General features: G+C 35.1%; 1 pseudogene; it reads right to left on the bottom strand.

Annotated features, from left to right (window-relative positions):
- Window positions 1-280: 280 nt before the first annotated feature.
- On the bottom strand, window positions 281-17511 carry LOC142618203 (cytochrome P450 89A2-like; annotated as a pseudogene).
- Between the last annotated feature and the right edge of the window lie 2881 nt (window positions 17512-20392).

Genomic DNA, 20392 nt, shown 5'->3' with positions numbered 1-20392 from the left:
TTTTCTCAGTTGATTATCAAATGAAAAAAAAAAAAAAATCCCCTCAATAATAACACCAAAATAATAAATAAATACATTTTTTTTTTTGAAACTAATAAATAAATACATTACTATTTCTGCATTTCGACTATTTCGTTTGAAGTACTAGTAACTAGTTACCAAACTATATATAAAATGCCATAGAAACATTTTTAGTGAAAATTTATTAAATAGTAAATACAGCTGTAGACTTTATTTCCAAATAACAATATCATAGTCGTGGTCTCGAAGACCTAACCATTCAAAGCCTTGGAGATAAGTGGGCCTTGAGAGGATTCTTCATCACCATGGTGAACTCATGCTTCTCTGACAAATCAACCTCATCACCATCAACAACTTTCCACTAAAAATTCAAAACCAAATTGGCCACAAAATACTCCAAATGAAGTATTGCCAAACCAGAAGCAGGACAGATCCTCCTCCCCGCACCAAATGGCATCATCTTAATTTCTCTGCTTCCAGTTATATCAAACGCTTCTCCTCCACCATCACCACCACTTAAGAATCTCTCAGGCTTAAACTCCATAGGATCTTCCCAAACCATTGAGTCCCACCCCATTTCTGCCACCATGAAATTCAAAATAGCATTTTTTGGTACCAAATAGCCATCCAAAACCACATCCTTTGTCACTGCATGTGGTAACACAAAATGGGCAGGTGGGTGTCTCCTTAAATCCTCCTAAACCACTGCTTTCAAATAAGGAATCTTATTCAAATCCTCTTCTTTCACATCCTTTTCTCCATCACCAACAACCCCTTTAATCTCCACTAAAAGCCTCTCTTGGATTTGTGGGTATTTCACCATATTCGCCATAATCCACTCCAATGCTGTTGACGTAGTATCCGTACCCGCGTCTAGAAACTCTGAACACAAATTAACCATTTACTCCAAATCCAACAATGTGTCCACAACTCCACATACAAACTCATCGTCAATTTCTTTGTCTTCTTTCATTTTACTCTGTCTTTCTTGCTTCACTTTCCTCCTTGCTCTAATCAAAGGAATTAAAACATCATCTTGGTTTCTCCGAAGTTGAAACAACTCTTCCCAACGCTTACGAAAAAAAATCCTTCCAATACTAGGGAAAAAATTGAGTATAGCAAACCGTCTAGAGCTCAAAAGCAAGCAACGCTGAACCTCTTCGATTTTCTTAATCTGGGTTTCACCGAGTTTGTCTCCGAAACACAGAAGAACCAACAAACAAAACATGGACTATTGGAAATGTTATTTGTTGAGAAAAAAAAAAAAAAAAAACTTTACTAGAGGTCATATAGACTAGTCCAAATCTTCTGTCCTATTTTTCCTGCTCCACTCTATACTCCACCAATAAAAACTTATCACGTGTTCACCTAATTAATTAAATACTACTATTATTGACTTATTTAATGCTATCGTTATTAATTAATAGTAGTATTTAATTAATTAGGTGAACACGTGTCAAATTTTTATTGGTGGAGTACAGAGTGGAGCAGGAAAAGTGGGACAGAAGATTTGGACTCCATATAGACACGTAACTATGGTGGAATAGATTACCAAATTTCCGGATCTTGTCCTTTGCTTGCTTTACAAACTCCTTACAATCTCCTTTGTGGAACACTTCCAAGTCGCAAGAGAGGCTACTAGAGTTTCTTCTAATTTTCATGTTCCAAATTCTAGGAAACAATTGATGGTGTTCCAGAGAGATAGTTTATTTTGAGAGAGCACTCAAAACTATACATATATTTACTCACTGTGTTTTTCTCTTTAATCTGACCGATGTAGAAGTATTTTAAATACTGGTAGAGATTCACTTACTATCAGATATATGTAATCCCTAAAAGATCTCATCTGTTAAATTTAAATTACTCCACTACTGATATTGATAACTCGTATCAATATCAGTTCGTTTAATTTTAAACTTACTTATCAGATAACCCATGTGGATGATCCATGGGCCATGGTTTATGGGTTGGGTCAAAACCAGCCCAATTTCTAACATCTCCCCCTCGTTCACACTGGGTACTACAGTAAAAAATGGCTCCTCTCAATCTCTTGTCCAATCCTCTCTTTATACAGAAAAATTGAGTGTGCGACCTGATGAGAAGGTGTAGGGTAGAAGTACTATATTAAGTCACCATCTAAACTAACATAGTACATCACTCATAATATCTTGTCTATGCCCCAGATTATTTGATCACACCCTATCAAATTTCTTTAATCCCTCATAAGTTCAAAAAACTCAAAGCAACACTTGATTCTATACCATATAATATGCTCATGATTATGTTGAAAAAAAAATTCCTCATAATCGCCCGGGCTATGAGCCATAAAATAAATGGTGTGTTCTAAATAATCTTCCCTAGACACTCATGTCAATTCATTCACACTTGACCGCTTTCCTAGACATGCTCCGCGAGACTGTATATATCATGACCCTGAGATGACATGCTAAAGTAGTGACATCAAGCATTCACTTCATGACATAGTTCAAGGTCGAAAAAGGGCACAGAATGGACCATATAATGGTCGACTAGGGCTCACACAGTGACAGAGTAGGGATCTATCCAATCACTCCTTTAATTGGTCGGCTATAGCACATACAGTATAATTTGTATGCTATGATGGAGCTCCCACTCAACTGGGCTTGTCACACTCAATCATCGTACAAATCTTAGTCCAATTGCCATAAAGGCAACCAACCTGTGTTTCTCAGCACAGTTACACATCAAGTTCGTGTCCAAGATCTCACATTTGGCTTTATTCAGGCTTCATGAAGTTGTGGATACACTTCAAGTGCGGCTCCCATAAGTCTCATCTTAGCCTAGCTAAGGGGACATTCATTATATTATCTTGCACGCCTCCATAAGCGTCAAGATGATCATTGACTTGATTTACAGAAAAACAAAGTGATCACTATGTCTCATCCTGTTCGCTACTCAAGCATTAGGGTGATCGTCTATGTGAGTAGACCGATCTAAGCCTGGTGACATATTCTCAAATAATGTGTTCTCAGTATGCAATATCAATCACATCACAAGATGAATCAAAATGAATAACATCATTATTGCATAAAGTATGAATAAACATAAATGTCCATAAGGTATCCAAAAACATATCAAATCCTACAAAGTCCCAAACTCCTAACATGAGCCTGAAAGGCATCTCTAGTAATGGCTTTAGTAAGTGGATCAGCCACCATCTTGCTAGTGGAGATATGTTGGAGGATCACCTCTCCTTGTGTAATAGCAAGACGAATGTAGTTATAACGCGTCTGTATGTGTTTACTTTTACTATGATACTTGGGATCTTTAGCATGAGCCAAGGCTGCCATACTATCACAATACATCTTTACAGCTTCATCTGCAAGAGATGTCACCTTTAGGCTTTGAAAAAATTTCTTTAACCAAACAACTTCTTGTGCTGCTGCTGAACAAGCAACTTACTCAGACTCCATTGTGGATAAAGAAATGCAAGACTGTTTCTTACTACACCAAGAGATAGCTGCACTACTAAGTAGAAATGCATAACCTGTAGTGGACTTGTGCTCATCTCTATCACTGGCCCAGTCAGCATCAGAATAAACTCTCAATCTCAAATCTCCACCCTGATAGCAAAGAATGAGATCTGATGTCCCACGAAGGTATCGAAAAATCCTCTTAACTGCTTGCCAATGAACAGGTCCTGGATTACTTTGATAACGACTAACCATACCAGCTGCAAAATAGACGTCTTGTCGAGTACACAACATAGCATACATTAGACTTCCAATTGCACTTGCATAGGGAACTCTTGCCATTTCTTTCTTTTCCTTTTATGATTTAGGGCAATTTTCAAGGCTTAATGTATGTCCCTTCTCAATTAGAGTGTCTATGGGTTTGGCATTATGCATACAAAATCGCTCTAAGATCATCTTTATGTAAGTTTCTTGAGACAAACTAGTAGACACCCTATTTCGTTCCTCAATTATAATGCATATCTTTTGCGCATGCGCCCCCCCAATGATGAACTGATTAAATGATAGGTATAACTCCCTAATCTCTCTCTCATTTTACACATCTTTATTTATTTATTTTAACTCCTTTATTTGTTTATTCATATTTTTAACTGTCAAATTTTATTTTAAGTGCATTTGAACCAACCATTTTTAATCCATGCATGCTTGTCTTTTTTTCCCTTTCACACAAAATCCTCAATTTTTGAAAGTTATATAAAAAAAATCAAGTTTTGTAGCTCCTTTTGTTAATGAAACTTAAAGAAAATTGCATCTTATTTAAAATATATTGGTAAGCCTAGTTTTAGTGGTCCAGAAAAAAAAGGACAAAAACAAAACAGAATGGTGAGATGTACATTTTCGGGGCAGTGGACAGATACTGTTCCAGCGGGGCAGTAGAGTATAAGCAAACAAAAACGGATAGTAGGTGGGGTGGATTTTGAATTTTGGAAAAAAACAGAGAGGGGAGACCATATAAGGCCTGGAAAAGAAAAAATCAGGGGAAGAAAAAAACAGAGAGAGAGGGAGGACAGAAAAAAGAGAAGAAAAGGAAAACAAGAAGACTATTTTTGTTTTCCACTGGATTCTAGAACTAGGATGGATTCATCTTTTTCTCATCACCAAAAACCATTTTCATTACACCTCTTTGCATTCTAATCTTCAAAAAAGCTTTCAAAAAACACAACAAAAAAAAAAAAAAACATTGAGAGATTGAAATTTCTTGAGGGAAAATCCGGTCCTGAGGGGGGACAAATCCCACATAGTACACGGCTATTTAGCACCTCTCCGACCTCCGTCAACCATCGCCGGTAGAGCGTCACGTGGTGGGAGGACCATCCATCAGAGAACGCCGTTGTCGTCGCCATTCGTCTCAGTGGAGTCACCATCAAACTCGTCCAAGGGTGCTGGGTATGTTTTCAACCTTCCCACTCTTTATCCTTGTGTGTTTCAGTTGTTTGAAGCTTGGTTGCTTTGCTGGGTATTTCCTCTTCAGCCTGAATGTTAAAGCTTGAATCTTGGCTTTCTTGAACAAAGAATAAAACTGGGATGTAATAAAAGAAAGCTAAAAGTGAAAGAGTGGGGTTAAATCATGACTTCTTAAAAGGTGGACCAATGCTTGTGATGAAGACATGTTCTTTTTTTCTTTTTTTTTTTAACACCATAGCTAATCAAGTTGCCTAGACCCATGTTGTTCCCAACAACTTCCATGATTTCAGCTTCCACAAACCAAATAAAAAATATATACTTTATGTTTTACTTCAAGTCAAAAGCAAATCTATAATTTCGGTCTTCACAAACAAAAAAAAAAAAAACATACTTTATTTCTTACTTCAAGTCAAAAGCAAGTCCTTGATTTCGGTTTCTACAAATAAGAATAAAAATACACTTTATTTTTTTTAATAAGTCTATGTTTTCGGTTTCCACAAACAGAAATAAAAATAAAATTTATTCTTTTACTTCAAATCAAAACTAAGCCACAAGGTAATAATCCCTCTTTTAAAAAAAAAATTATAATCCCTCTAGTTCCTTAAAATGAAATGTACTCATATTACTCAGATCATATCTTGGAAGAGTTTAAGCTTACACATGTTTTTCATAGTAGTTGTTATATCAATTTCTTAACATGCTTGTTAATTTCTTGGTCATCATTTTGTTTTGTTATTAACTTGCCGCTTCTTTTTATTGTTGTTATCTTTTCTTATGATCTAGCTTTAGGCCACCATGCCATAAAATCAACTACTTGCTTGATTTGGTGTAATGAATTCGATTAATAATATTGTGCCCATTTGAATGATTAATTGAATATAAAATAGTCCTTACTTATTTAGTAGAGATTGGTAGACATATTGGGCATGCATGGGTGCCTTATATCTTCCCATAGCGTAATTTGACCCCCGAACTTGTCCTTGGTGGACGTAGACCGTTTTCCTTAACCATTGAGTCAATAAAATAAAAAAGAAAGGGTTTTTATTTTTTGTTTTTTTTCCCTTAAAAAAATAAAATAAAATAAGTGGCGACTCCTTAACTTTTTTCAGACTCATGGTTTTTCTAGTAAAAAAATACTCCCAAAATCAAACCTTTCTTTTTCTTAAAAACCCTTCCTGAGAGGCGTCACGTGGCCGTGTCCACAAAACCAAGAAGCTTCTTTGAGCGATCCCTAAAGATCTTAACTCCAAGCACATAATTAGCCTCACCCATGTCCTTCATTTCAAAAATAGAGGACAACCACCTTTTGGTGGTGACAATCATCTTCATATCATTTCTAGCCAACAAAATGTCGTCCACATACAAAGACAGGATAAGTAAACTCTTTCTAGATCGTTTGACATACACACAATGGTCTTCTTCCATAATTTCGAAACCAATCGAAATAATAGCCTTATGAAATTTGAAATACCGTTGTCTAGAAGCTTGCTTTAGGCCATAAATGGAACGCTTAAGGCGGCACACTTTGCGCCCTTGTTCCTTGACCTCAAAACCAATAGGTTGATCCATATAGATCTCCTCGTCTAGTACTCCATTGAGAAATGTAGTCTTCAGATCCATTTGGAAGAGGTCCAAATCCAAATGTGCAACAATAGCTAGAATAAGGCAAATAGAGACAAATCTCTCTTCATAGTCTATCCCTTCTCTTTGGGTATAACCTTTTGCCACGAGATGAGCTTATATTTGTCAATTGATCCATCTACCTTGCGCTTTATTTTTAAGACCCACTTGTTTCCAATGGTCTTGTGCCCAGGCGGAAGGTCAACCAACTCCCATACTTGATTCTTTGCTATAGAATCCATCTCATCCCTCATAGCAACTATCCATTCATGTGAAGCGGGTGAAGCTAATGCTTCCTCGTAGGAAGCAGGCTCATCAAGGTCCAGTGAATCACATATAGAAAATTCCCCCTCAATCTCAAAATGACAACGAGGAATAGTTCCACGTTCACTTCTACGTACCTTGGATCCTTGTGTGCCACTATCTAGTGATTTGCTCCCACTAGGAGCCAAATCACCCCCACTATCTTTGGCGATTTCAGGATGAAGTTGTGATTCCCCACCCTCGCCCAAAGATGGTATGACACCTTCAAGTTCTTGCAGCTTATAAAGCTGAAGATCTAGTTTTGCTTCACCGATGCTTGGAAAATCATCTTTAATAAAGTTGACATCATGAGACTCTATCTCAGTCATTCCACTATCAGAATGTTCACCATACATTACATACCCCTTTGAGCTTTCAGAATATCTTATAAAGATTTTCTTACTTGCTCTAGGGCCTAATTTCCCATACTTATGGGAAGTACTGTGAACAAAACCTGCACAAACCCAAGGCCGCAAGTTTTCTAAATTGGGTTTTGCACTAGTCCATAACTCATATGGTGTTGTGGGAACTGACTTAGAAGGCACACGGTTAAGGATGTAGGCAGCAGTCAACAATGCATCCCCCAAAATGAAATTGGAAGGTTAGCTTGTGCCATCATTGATCTAACCATCTCTAATAGAGTACGATTCCTTCTCTCTGCAACACCATTTTGTTGTGGAGTGCCAGGAATCGTCAATTGCCTGCGTATCCCTTTTTCCTCACACAGTTCCTGAAACTGTTTAGACAAATTTTCATGACCCCTATCAATTTGAAAAACCTTTAGGTTCCTTTCTTTCTGATTCTCAACCTCTGCCACAAAGCGCTTAAAGCAATCTAATGCTTCAAAGCGATGGGAGATCAGATAGACATAACTAAAACGTGAATAGTCATTTATAAATGTGAGAAAATAAGAGGCACCATGGTGTGCCTTAACATTCATAGGTCCACATATGTCCGAATGAACTAATTCCAAAGGATGAGTTGCCCTTGGAGCCTTACCAAAAGGCTTCCTACATGCCTTTCCAACTAGACAAGGTTCACACATAGGTAGGCTTACATTAGTGATAGACCCCAATAGGCCTTCTTTAGCTAGTCTAGCCAATCTATCTTTTCCTATGTGTCCAAGTCTAGCATGCCACATTACAGAGTCAGAAACATCATCATTATGAACAATAAAAGAAAAAAGGAATGATTAAATCCAACATAAATAAATTATTAGATAAATAACCATGTCCATACAAGGTTTTATTTAAATAAAATTCCAACTAAGGACCATCAAAACGATAACTAAATCCAAGTCTAAGCATAGTAAGTACTGAAAGTAGATTACATTGGACACCAGGTGCATGAAGTACATCATGAAGAAGTAACGTACGTCCCAAATGCAATTTGAGCTGGTAGGTTCCAACTCCTAGGACTTCTTCTTGAGCTCCGTTACCCAAAATAACATATTGTGTGCCTGTTGGTATATTTTTGTAATCCACACACCCAACTCTATCTCTGGCTATATGTTTGGTTGCTTCTGAATCTACAATCCACCCAGGAATAGTATGAGCAACAAAAACATGTATACAAACATAAGTAGTAGCAGAGTTGTTAAGAAAGGATACCTTCTTTGGCTCAATGCACTCATGAGCAAAGTGACCTTTCTTACCACAGTTGTAGCACTTGATCTTTGCCTTGTCCTTCTTAGCACGCTTTCCCTTTTGGCGCTTTGCTATCTTGCCTTCTTTAGGCTTAAGGTTACCAGCTCCTTTGGCATTCCTCCCTTGTCCTTTGCGTCTAGGCCTGAATGCCTTCTGCTGCCCAAATTAGGCGACAAGGAGGGTGTTTTGGTGCGCCCCTATGCGCTTTGCCTTAAGCTCGAGATGATGAGAAATATCAGCAAAAGTCTTGATATTCTCACTATGTGTCAAAACAAGCTTCATTTGCCCCCAAGTAGGTTTAGGCAATGAACGTATCACCGCTGTGACCTATTGTTCATCAGAGAGATTATTACCGGCAGCCTTTAGGTCACGGATCAATGCTGGCATTGTCCTTAGATGTTTAGCCATGCTATGCTTTGAATCCATAACATATTTCTCAAACTTCAAAGTAAGAGCTCGCAACCTAGTTGCTGAAGTCCCTCCACAGGCAATTTTAAGCTGGTTCCACATCTCTTGGGCATTTGGGTAGTCCTCAAACTCCCCAATAAGATCATTGTGCATGCTACTCAACATAGTGAAGCTTGCACAACGATCTTTCTTAACCCAAGACTCATAGGCCTCTAAGTCACGGTAATGTTGGGCAGTATTCCCATTTTCAGGTCGCATCATCACATTGGTTCGGGTTTCAAGGACCTCTTGTTCATTAAGCATGTATTGATTTTTTCTATGCCACATAGTTGGTTCAATCTAGTTTCTCTCCCTTAGTTAGATCAGCAACTACATTCTTAGTGGCCATGTTCACTACATTCATTACACAAGTTGACATTAGCACATACATTTTTAAATTTTATTTCCAAAAATCCAACTAGACCATGATATTCCTTTCCACATAGTGACAACGAAAATTTCGCTAAGCTCATAGTCATCTCTCACTATGTAAATTGGAATAACACATCTAATTGATTTTTTTTAAATAAATTTTTGTGAAGAATAAAACACCACACCATCCACATATTAAATTATACATATAACATGTGTCCATACATTTTTGTGCACAACACATTGTGCATGAGCTCCACTATAGGCCCTATTGGTAATTTCAGACAACATGCTAAGACAAAATTTGAAAATTATAGGTAAACCGTGAAACACATTCCCTTACATGGCTTCCAAAATTAAATTACTTAGCCTTAAATTACATTGCCAAAAACAATGGCCCAAAAAATTGCCAAAAAACATTGGCCCAAAAAATTACATATTTAAGTACCCTACTACAAAGATTCTATTTGTAATTAAAAAATTGGAGATGCCACGTTACCAAATAATTTCAAAAAATTGTCTTATCCGTCCACAATAACAATAAATAAAAATATACATGTTGCATAAATTACCAATATAATCTCTAACTATAGAGATGAGCCAAAAAGTCTCATAAACCCTTTGGACACATATTCATCAATGCATTCATATAATATCAATTCAATCATATCACAATATGTTAAAAAGACATCATAAATTAATTCAAAAATTAAAACCATCCATAATTATAGGGAAAATTAGAAAACTAATCTCACAATTTTCTCATACTACCACAATTCTATTTTAACATCACAGCAAAAATGCCACTACAATTTACATATATGTCATATTAGAAAAAATGCGGTCTAAACAAAATTGAGAATATATAGTGTTTTACTATAAATTAAAATAAATAATAAAAATACCCACTGTACATGTTATACATTTGATTTTGATATAATTTTCTGGATCATTCTACTATACCCTCCTCTTTTTTCAGTGGGTATGGTACCCACTCAAATCTTAGCCGTACATTTTAAAAATTTCAATCCTGAACATTTATTTAAATTATTTGCTAAACTTGTTACCGGTAGAATAGGTAGTGTATATAAAGAAAAAGATAACCAAAAGAAAAAGAAAACAGAGAACGAAAGAGGCTGAACGAGAGAGAGAGACTTGGCAAGTTCTGTGTCATTGCCACTGCCGCCTCCACCACCACGGCTGTAGTTGCCGCGCACCATCTGTCAACGTCAGATCATCCGCTACTGCCACCGGTGTGAATTTTTGTGGGAGAAGCTTTATGTGTGTGTATATATGTATATATATATATATATATATATATATATATGATTTGGTTATTACTTTTAGGTTAGATTTGATTTAGGTATTTTAGTATTGAGAAGATAGATCTTGTGTAAGAATTGTTTTCTTTTTCTTGCTGATTTTGGGTTAATTTTTTTGGGTATTTCAGCTTGATTTGGTTTGGGTATTTTGGGTTATATGATTGCTAGTTATCTGTGATGATTTGGGGGCAAAGATCCAAGCTCGGAAATTATATCAGCCAAAACAGGATGTCCCCCAAAGTCTTCTCAAATTAATAAGTAAAATTAAAACAAAATTAACAAAATGTATAATTACGAATACAAAAATATTGACCATTTGAAACTTTTTTCATGCATGATTAAGCATTTTGTAATGTCATCTTTTCCCGTTACCATGATAATCGTGCCTAGGAGGGTTGAATTTGCCTACTTTGGATGGTGTGTTTGTGTTGTTATTGTGGTATGTAATGCAGAGTTCTACTACTTCAACTGTTGGTTTAGAGTCTTTGGGGCTCCTACTGTATACTTATCTTACTTTGAATAAAATTCTTTACTGTATTATCCAAAAAAAATATCTTCATTGATTCATAAAAGAATAATTATTATTATTATTCAAGTTTTAAGTATTGGTCATTTGGAAGTTTTGGATAATTTATAATTATGTTAATGACACAGTTCATTGAGTTATTTAGATGTGAAAATGTGCATGTTTGGAAGTCACCAACTTCAAAATGTGGCAAATGCTACTTATTCAACACTCTGCCTTCATAATCAAGGTTTCTTTGATTGTGTTCTCCACCGAAGAGAGGCATTTTGTGTATTCCATCGATTTCAGGTTTATACTTCTAGTACAACATGTTTTGTTTTGTCATTTTATTACTAGTAATAAGAGTATTGTGCATGAAATTGTTTGTTTGTAAGAGATCTGGCACAAGGTAAGCTTGGAGAAAGAGTAGATTGCATTACATGTTCATGTCCTTTATCATTTATGGGTGTCACCCTTTGTTTCTCAACTTTTTTAGGTAGTTATGAATGTTTATAAGGTTTCATAGTTGCTCTAGTTGACTTCTTAGAGGAGCTGCCACATCGTAGTTTCAATAGAGAATAATATTCTCCATCTCGACCCAGAGAAATTAAATCATGATGCTACTCTTGTTCATAGACAGATTAGAGCTCTTGATTAGAGGGTTTATTTGACATTGGAATTAAGGATTTTCTGGATTTTTTCGTATATGTACTCTAATTATGTTTACTGAGCATATTTCCATCCGTTTGCTTTATTTTTGTGTATTATTGTAGCTTTATTCTCTGCACTTTTGGAATTGCACTGGATAAAGAAAAATAAAAACTATAATTGGTGGGATTTAGGACTATGTTTACTTAAAAGCAACCATGTGCAAGCATGTCCATATGTGTAAAAATTGAATCCCAAGACTACCAACTCCACATAATGTTTTCACTGGATATTAGTCAGAATCCAGTTCAACCCCCAAAAATTGAAATAAATTGATATCCATTGTTAATTTAGTTGAAGTTAAGGTTTTTACTACTTTAGATATTTCCTTTCATAATTTGAATTGCTTTTATATACAGGATATGGTTAGATGTGCTAACAACTAGCTGCAAAATATGGTTAAAAGTGTGAAATTTTTTATCACAGTGTTTTCCAAGATGTACTTCCTCCTTTAATGGATCTTGTAAATCATGGAAACTCCAGTTCTGGAGCTCGAAGCAATTGACCATGTAAAGAACCAACTGCCAAATGTGTCAATGGAGTCACTGTGTATGTTTATGTTGCGCAAAGTATTATTCTTGGAAGCTGTTAGGGAACATTTGATGTAATTTATGGATGGGTTTATTAATTAAGTTAAATTTTTTACTTATTATGTTGTGTATTGCTTCTGTAAATGAGTCCAAACACTTATAACATCTAGAATGCATATGCACGTACAATTGAAGTCCATGTAACAAGATCAAGCTCTAAAACAGAGCTAAAACAGTGATATGCACCCCAATCATTTACATTATTACTCAACTTTCAGATGGTAAGAAACCTCTCAAAGGTTAATTATATCCCTTTTTTTAGCATGTTGTTGTTTGCTTGATTCTTTTTATAATAAACTTGTTACATATGATTTTGAACTTGATATTGTCAGTTTGAGCTAGATAAGCTAAAGTTCTTGAGTAATTATAGTTATTTAAATAATAACTAAATATCTAAGGCTCTATGCAAAGAGATATGCTCTTACTAACATCTTTTTTTTTTTTTAATTTTTTTTAAGCACTAATAGTTATACCATTTAAATGCAGATATTTCAGTTGGCATTGGAGTTGCAGAATGGACAATAAGAAATTCCTACAAGTTAGAAGTTGCCCTCTTGAGAATTTAAGAATGAAATCCAGACATGGAGATGCTTTTGATTGTCTCTTTTCCAATTGTTACCATGATGGTATTTAGATATAGATGTGAATGAAACACATTGTAGCAGATATTTTTTTTAAAATGAAATTTCCTTTTTAAATGGATTTCTTTGTAGTTGTTTTGCTTCGATACTTTGCAACAAGAGACCTGCTTGTAGTACATGAAAGTGAGTTACATATCAAATCAAGTTATAGATATTATGAGATAAAAATTTTCATTTATAGCTCCAAGTGCAAGTAGTTGGTCTGATTTCTTTGGATCATCTATGGTATATACAAACAAAACTAGTGAATTCTATATCTATTCATATGTGAATATGGAAAAGTGACTTCTTAGTAAACAAATTGCATCATATACAAATAAATAATCTAGGGTAAATAGAAAAAGATACCAGCAAGGGTTATGTTTTAAAGTGTTAATTATTTTTTTAAAAAATTAAATTAATGGTATGGGATCAACGTGAAGGCTCAAACCAGGGTATCTTTGTTAAAACTCGCTTGTTTTACCACTAAGTTATTGCCTCTAAGATGTTTAAAAATACATATACATGAAGATAATTCTATGCATGAATGTTAATTATCTTATGCTTACCACTAAGTTAAGATATATAGATCTCACAATTAAATTTGAATTAATATTTTATTAATCACCAATCAAAATTAACTTAGGATAATCTTATGCATGAATGTACATGAGAAATTTGGGATTCATGTTTGCAAAGTAGGTCACACTTCGTAGTTTTCAACTATCTTTTCTTTATATATGTCAATGTGATCTATTTCAAATGTTCAACCTTAATAATAGAAAATAAGTGTTTGCAGGGATATCAATATGACTTAGTGTGATCTATTTCATTATGCATGTTAGTGTGATCTAGGTCACACTTTGCAGTTTTCAACCATCTTTTTAGGTTTTAGAGTTATTTCGGTAATTTTTTAGATTTTAGTAGTATTTCGGTCATTTTTTTGGTTTCAAAGGTATTTCGGTAAATTTTTTGGTTCCAAAGGTATTTTGATAATTTTCTAGGTTTTAAGGATATTTCGGTAATTTTAGAGGGTTTTAGGGGGTATTTTGGTCATTTTGGTAATTTTTTAGGTTCTAATGGTATTTTGGTCATTTTTTGAGTTTTAGGGTCATTGCAGTCATTTTTAAGATTCTAAGGGTATTTCAGTCATTTTTCTAGGTTCTAAGGGTATTTTAGTCATTTTTAAGGTTCTATGGGTAATTCTGTCATTTTTACATGTATTACGGTCATTTTTTAGGTTCTAAGGGAATTTTAATAACTTTTTAGGTTACAAAGTCATTTCGATCATTTTTTAGGTTTTAAGGTCATTTTTTAGGTTTTAAGGGTATCTTGGACATTTTTTAGGTTTTAGGGCCATTTTAGTCATTTTATAGGTTCTAAGGGTATTTTGGTCATGTTTTTGGTTTTAAGGGTATCCTAGTAATTTGTGAGAGTTTCAGGGTATTTTGGTCGCATGTGATGTTGGTATCACCCAATGGACCATCAAATGTGAGGGACCGGGGGGGAGGGGGAAGGAACTATTGAATGTGATAAAAGTATGGTTACATGTGATGTTGACACTGCCTAATGTAACGATGAAACTATCACTTGTAAGAAAAGAAATAAGGGTATAATTGAATGAGGTAAAAGTACAGTCATATGTGATGTTAGTACTGACTAATGTGATAACGGAATCGTCAAATGTGACAAAAAATTAAAGTACTACCAAATGTTAGAAAAGTATGGTCAAATGTGATGTTAATATTGCCTAATATGATAATAGAGTCATCAAATGTGGGAAAAAAAAAAAGGGAACTACCAAATGTGACAAAAGTATAGTCACATGTGATGTTGGTACTGCATAATGTGAGGATGGTACCATCAAATGTGAAAAAAAAAGGGAACTAACGAATGTGACAAAAGTACAGTCACATGTGATGTTAGTATTGCATAATGTGAGGATGTTACTATAAAATGTGAGAAAAAAAAAAAGAGAACCATCGAATGTGACAAAAGTACACTCAAATATGATGTTGGTACTGCATAATGTGAGGATGATACCATAAAACGTGAGGAAAAAAATAAGGGAACTACTGAATGTAACAAAAGTACAGTTACATGTAATGTTGGTACTGCGCAATGTGAGGATGGTACTATAAAATGTGAGAAAAAAAATAAGGGAACCATCGAATGTGACAAAAGTACAGTCATATGTGATGTTGGTACTGCACAATTTAAAGATAGTACCATCAAATGTGAGAAAAAAATAAAGGAACTATCGATTGTAACAAAAATACAGTCACATGTGATATTGGTACTACACAATGTGAGAATGGTACCATCAAATGTGAGAAAAAATAAAGGAACCATCGAATGTGACAAAAGTATAATCACATGCGATGATGGTACTGCGCAATGTGAGGATAGTACCATCAAATGTGAGATGAAAAAAAATGGAACTATCGAATGTGACAAAAGTACAGTCACATGTGATGTTGGTACTGCACAATGTGAGGATGGTACTATCAAATGTGAGAAAAAATAAGGAAACTACCGAATGTGACAAAAGTACAGTTACATGTGATATTAGTACTACACAATATAAAGATGGTACTATCAAATGTGATATTTTGGTAATATGATATAGCAGGTTAATTACTAGTGAGTACCATACCCCAGAAAAAAGGAAGGTACGCTAGAATTACCCTAATTTTCTATATTGTTATAACCCAATTCCATTGTAAACTGTGTTGCAAAATCACACAACATTTGTTAACAATATTACAAATCCACGCAGCCACTTGCGTGTGGCTTATCACTTGCACATGCAAGTGGGGCACAATATCCTTATCATAAGTGGAACTAATACACTAACGTGGGCCCTTTTATTTGTGTGTAACTAAAAACAAGGAAAAAAGATGTGTTCAAGTGTACCTAATACACTACATCAACGTGGGGGCTCTATTATTTATTATTATTTTTATTTTATGACCACTCAAACAATTAGTGGTTACGTGGGGCTCTCCAGGACTCATAGCCAAAACAACTTTTGGCCCTTGAACAGTGAATACATAGTTATTCACTTGGTCCTCTGTGTAGCCAAATTAAGCAACAGTATGTGGCTTACAAATCTTATGGTGTTCCATTTTAATCATAACTTTATCATTCAAAGTCTAAATTAAGCATGTAAACAATCAAAAAAAAAAAAAATTACAACTTTTTATTTTTCTCTCTACATGCCATAACATGCTTCTAAAATTACCGATTTGAAAATTAAAAAAATTACTTAAACTTTTAATTTTTGTAGCATGCATATAAGATTAAATATATCAGAGATCATGACATCATTCAAGAGTGAAAACAAGCATAAAATAGCTCTGATACTAATGTTGAAAAAAAAAAAATTTTACTAGAGGTCATATAGACACATACCTTTGGTGGAATAGATTACCAAATTCTCGGATCTTGTCCTTTGCTTGCTTTACGAACTCCTCACGATCTCCTTTATGGAACACCTCCAAGTCGCAGGAGAGGCTACTAGAGTCTCTCCTAATTTCCACACTCCAAATTCTAGGGAACAATTGATGGTGTCCCAGAGAGATGGCTTATTTTGAGAGAGCACTCAAAACTACACATATATTCACTCACTGTGTCTTTCTCTTTAATCTGACTAATGTAGGAGTATTTTAAATATTAGTAGAGATTCACTTACTATCAGAAATATGTGATCCCTAAAAGATCTCATCTGTTAAATTTAAATTACCCCACTACTGATATTGATAACTCATATCAATATTTGTTAAATTTAAATTACACACTATTGATATTGATAATTCATATTAATATCAGTTAGTTTAAATTTAAACTTACTTATCAGATAACCCATGTGGACGATTCATGGGCCATGGTTTATGAGTTGGGTCAAAACCAGCCCAATTTCTAACATGACAACGGAATTAGTTTTGGAACGAAGGCGATTGAGGAGAATATCCAAGACCCACTTGCGAGCGTGAGAGTAAGATTTCATGCGCGAAGGGTGGAGAATCTCTGAAGTGAGATTACGATGGAGGAGTCGCCATGTGGGACCATAAGAAGCAGAGTTGATGTTATGTTTGTTACTAGATACGATCACAGCTGTAGGTGGAGGAGCTGGGTGGTCAGCGAAAACTGTACTGTTTTGAATAAGAGCTTTGTGTGCGAGAGAGTGGTTGGCAACGAAGATAACTGGGCTGAAGCCTATGTAAATGGTGATGATGGGTCCGTACTTGGCGTGGAGTTTGTGGAGGGCTTGTACCGTTTAGAAGAAGGGTCTGTTGATCCATTGGAAGTTGCTGAGTATTGGGATGTATATGGGTCCAGGAGGTAGCTTATTTTGATTTTCAGAAACTTTGTTGAAAAGGAGGGATTTGAGTAGGGCTGAGATACAGAGAGAGATGACGATGATGAACCACACTTCCATGTTTTGATTGAATAGGAGCTAATGAGGGACAGCCTTAGTCCTTATACATATAGGTGGAAGAGGACAAAAGACGAGCAAGAAAACTGGGAAATAAAATAAGTGAGATAATTCTAAAGTTATCCTAGGGTTCTCAGCTTAAAGCCTTATAGACAACAAAACAAATGCTCTCCGGTTAGTGTTTAGTGTGAAAAAACAAAAGACAAGCGGTGGAACGAACAAGAATACTATCTTTTTGGTTCCAAGTAAGACTGTAAGAGCATGGGAGAAATGGACTTGGAAGTTGATAAAGGTATATTTTGTTTGTTTGTTTTTTTTTTTTTTGTGATTTAATTTTATGCTTTTGAAACAATGATTAATAATTTGTGATGATGTACTTGCTCTCTAATAAAACCATATAAAAATGTATTGAATTTGTTGTATTTACATGATATGAATCTTATAGTCTAGCCAAAGAAAAATATCATAAAGATTTTGCTTTATTTTTTTTCATATATATATATATGCTTTATTTTTTTTTTCTCTCTTTACAATATATATTGTTCATTTTTTGTTATTGTAATATTTTTTTCATTGCGTATCCATAATCAACCCAAAAAATTTAAGACTATAATGTTGTTGTACGTTGTTGTTATCCATAGCCAATCCAAAATAAATAAATAAAATTGGTATTAAAACTTTGTTGTTGTCGTTGTTGTTGTGCCTAAACATAAGAGTTTTGTGAGCAAGTGTGCCATAGGCCTTTAAGAACAAATACAAAATTGTAAACATGCTACATATTGAGAAAAAAAAAATCTTGACATGATGTAATTAACATATTGTAATTTCCTTAGTATTTTGTTTCTAATATCTATATCTGTCATAAAATTTATTGTAGTTATTTGCAAACCAAGTGATACTGAAGAAATTGAAGAGGATTGCATGTTTGATGTATGACTTGAAAATAGTGATGAAAATTTGTTGAATAAGGTGGTGCATAATGCAGATGGAGCATATACTTTATATAATGGTTATGCATTATTGATGTAGCATAGACGTGTAGAAGAAGAATTTATAACACACAATTACTACAACTCTTCCACGAAATCTAAGTTCTACAAGAACACTAGGCTAGTAGCCATAATAATAGAGAAAACCTCTCTAACAAAATTTTTATTAAAAAAAATACACATAACATAAATAACCTCTCTATAAAGAGTATTTATAGGAATATAATTTCTCCTACTCCTTTTAGGAAAAGAAATAATAAACCTACTTCTACTTGAGAAAGGAAAAACAATTTAACTAGGAAAAGAAAAACAATTAAAATCCTAATTCAACTAGGAAAAAGAAAACAACATAAACTATTAAAATATTTTATTCTTCCTTAACCAATATGCATCATTCTCTTGGGGTAAGGGAAAACTCGTCCTTGAGTTTTGTGACAATCTTCCACGATCAATTGGAACCCTGAATAATCCTCTCCATCCTATTCTTCTGTGCAAGACAAGATGAATCAATACGCTACTTATCAATCTTTTCTCACTCATAATAAACCTTGATGTACAAATTTTTATTCTTGATCTCTTTTGCCGTGGTGGGATATATGAAGCAAGTACTAAAAAAGAATCCATGCATGCATCCATAAACTTCATATTGCCTCCTCCACAAAAATTACTTAAAATCACTTGTTCACGCCTCTTGTTGACCTCTATCAAGTCTTGTTCAACAAAATCCTCCCAGAAGGGATTAATAAAGTTTTCCAAATTAATATTAAATATATAATAAGGAAATTTTTTGTTAAGGATCTCATCAACCCCAATGAAATCATAGTGTTTAATGTGATCAAGGTCAAACTTGAGTAGATTGAAACTTCGTTCATCAATAGAGAACTCATCTATTGTTGAACAAATCAATTGTACCAACGTGTGATTGTAATCAATAAAATCAATAACCTCTTGTTTTTTAATGTTGAAAATCTTATCAATGGTGTGAGTTATGGGCTCACCTCGTATGTTTATGACTTTATTTTCATCAAGCTCAATCTTGTCTCCTTGACTATAATCTTCAAGATAGTCATCATAAATTGGTGGAGAATCCCAATCTACTACACAAACTCTTTCAATGCATTCATCCTCCTTTTTGATATTGTAGTCCTCCTCCTCAACATCAAAATACTCCTCCTCCATATAACATGGGTTTGGATGGCAATTTTGAGGTCAGTTTTCATCCAGATAAGGGTGGGCATTCTCTCTTACTAACCCCTACGGAATGCACCTAGTGATTCCAGCTCATTTTTCCCTCATTTGGTTGATATGTCATCCCAATAGAACATTTCCCCCAAAAGAGCTTGAGTGGGAACCCCAGAATAGGCTTTTCCCTTCTCCCCATCGCCAAACCATTCCCTCTCTTACCTCTGACCCATAGCCCACCACTCTCGTATTGGCTGGGTACAAGTGGGTGGTGCCTGAGCCTTGTGCGTGCTCCACTTCTATGTGTGTCCATGGCTTGTCTGTTGTTCATGCATTTGCCATGACCTGGTGGCTTGTCTGGCCTTTGTTGTACATTTTGTCACTCATTCTTGGACTCTTATGGCGTGGATGAGTCACTAGGCTTTCATTCTTTATATCTTGCTTCCTCCCTAGGCTGGGTCTTACTTGGGCATGGGCCTTTCCTACTTCAATCCAACCCTTACCCTCTTTGCGGGTCAGTTGGCATTCCTGCCATGCCGCCCTGTTGTTTCTACCATGTTATTTTTTGATTTATGCTTGCTGGGCCTTTTTTGGGCATGCTGTACATTTACCTTCTGCTCAGTTCTAGTAGCTCAATACTATCGTTAGGTTTGTACTCACGCTGTTTTGGGCTTCCTTGGCCCACTTCATTGCTTTGGGGCTTCCTTGGCCCA

This window comes from Castanea sativa, chromosome 12, assembly GCF_040712315.1.
Source record: "Castanea sativa cultivar Marrone di Chiusa Pesio chromosome 12, ASM4071231v1".
Classification (NCBI taxonomy): domain Eukaryota; kingdom Viridiplantae; phylum Streptophyta; class Magnoliopsida; order Fagales; family Fagaceae; genus Castanea; species Castanea sativa.
The sequence above is the reverse complement of the archived record's forward strand: the minus strand, read 5'-3'. Positions and strand labels throughout refer to the sequence as shown.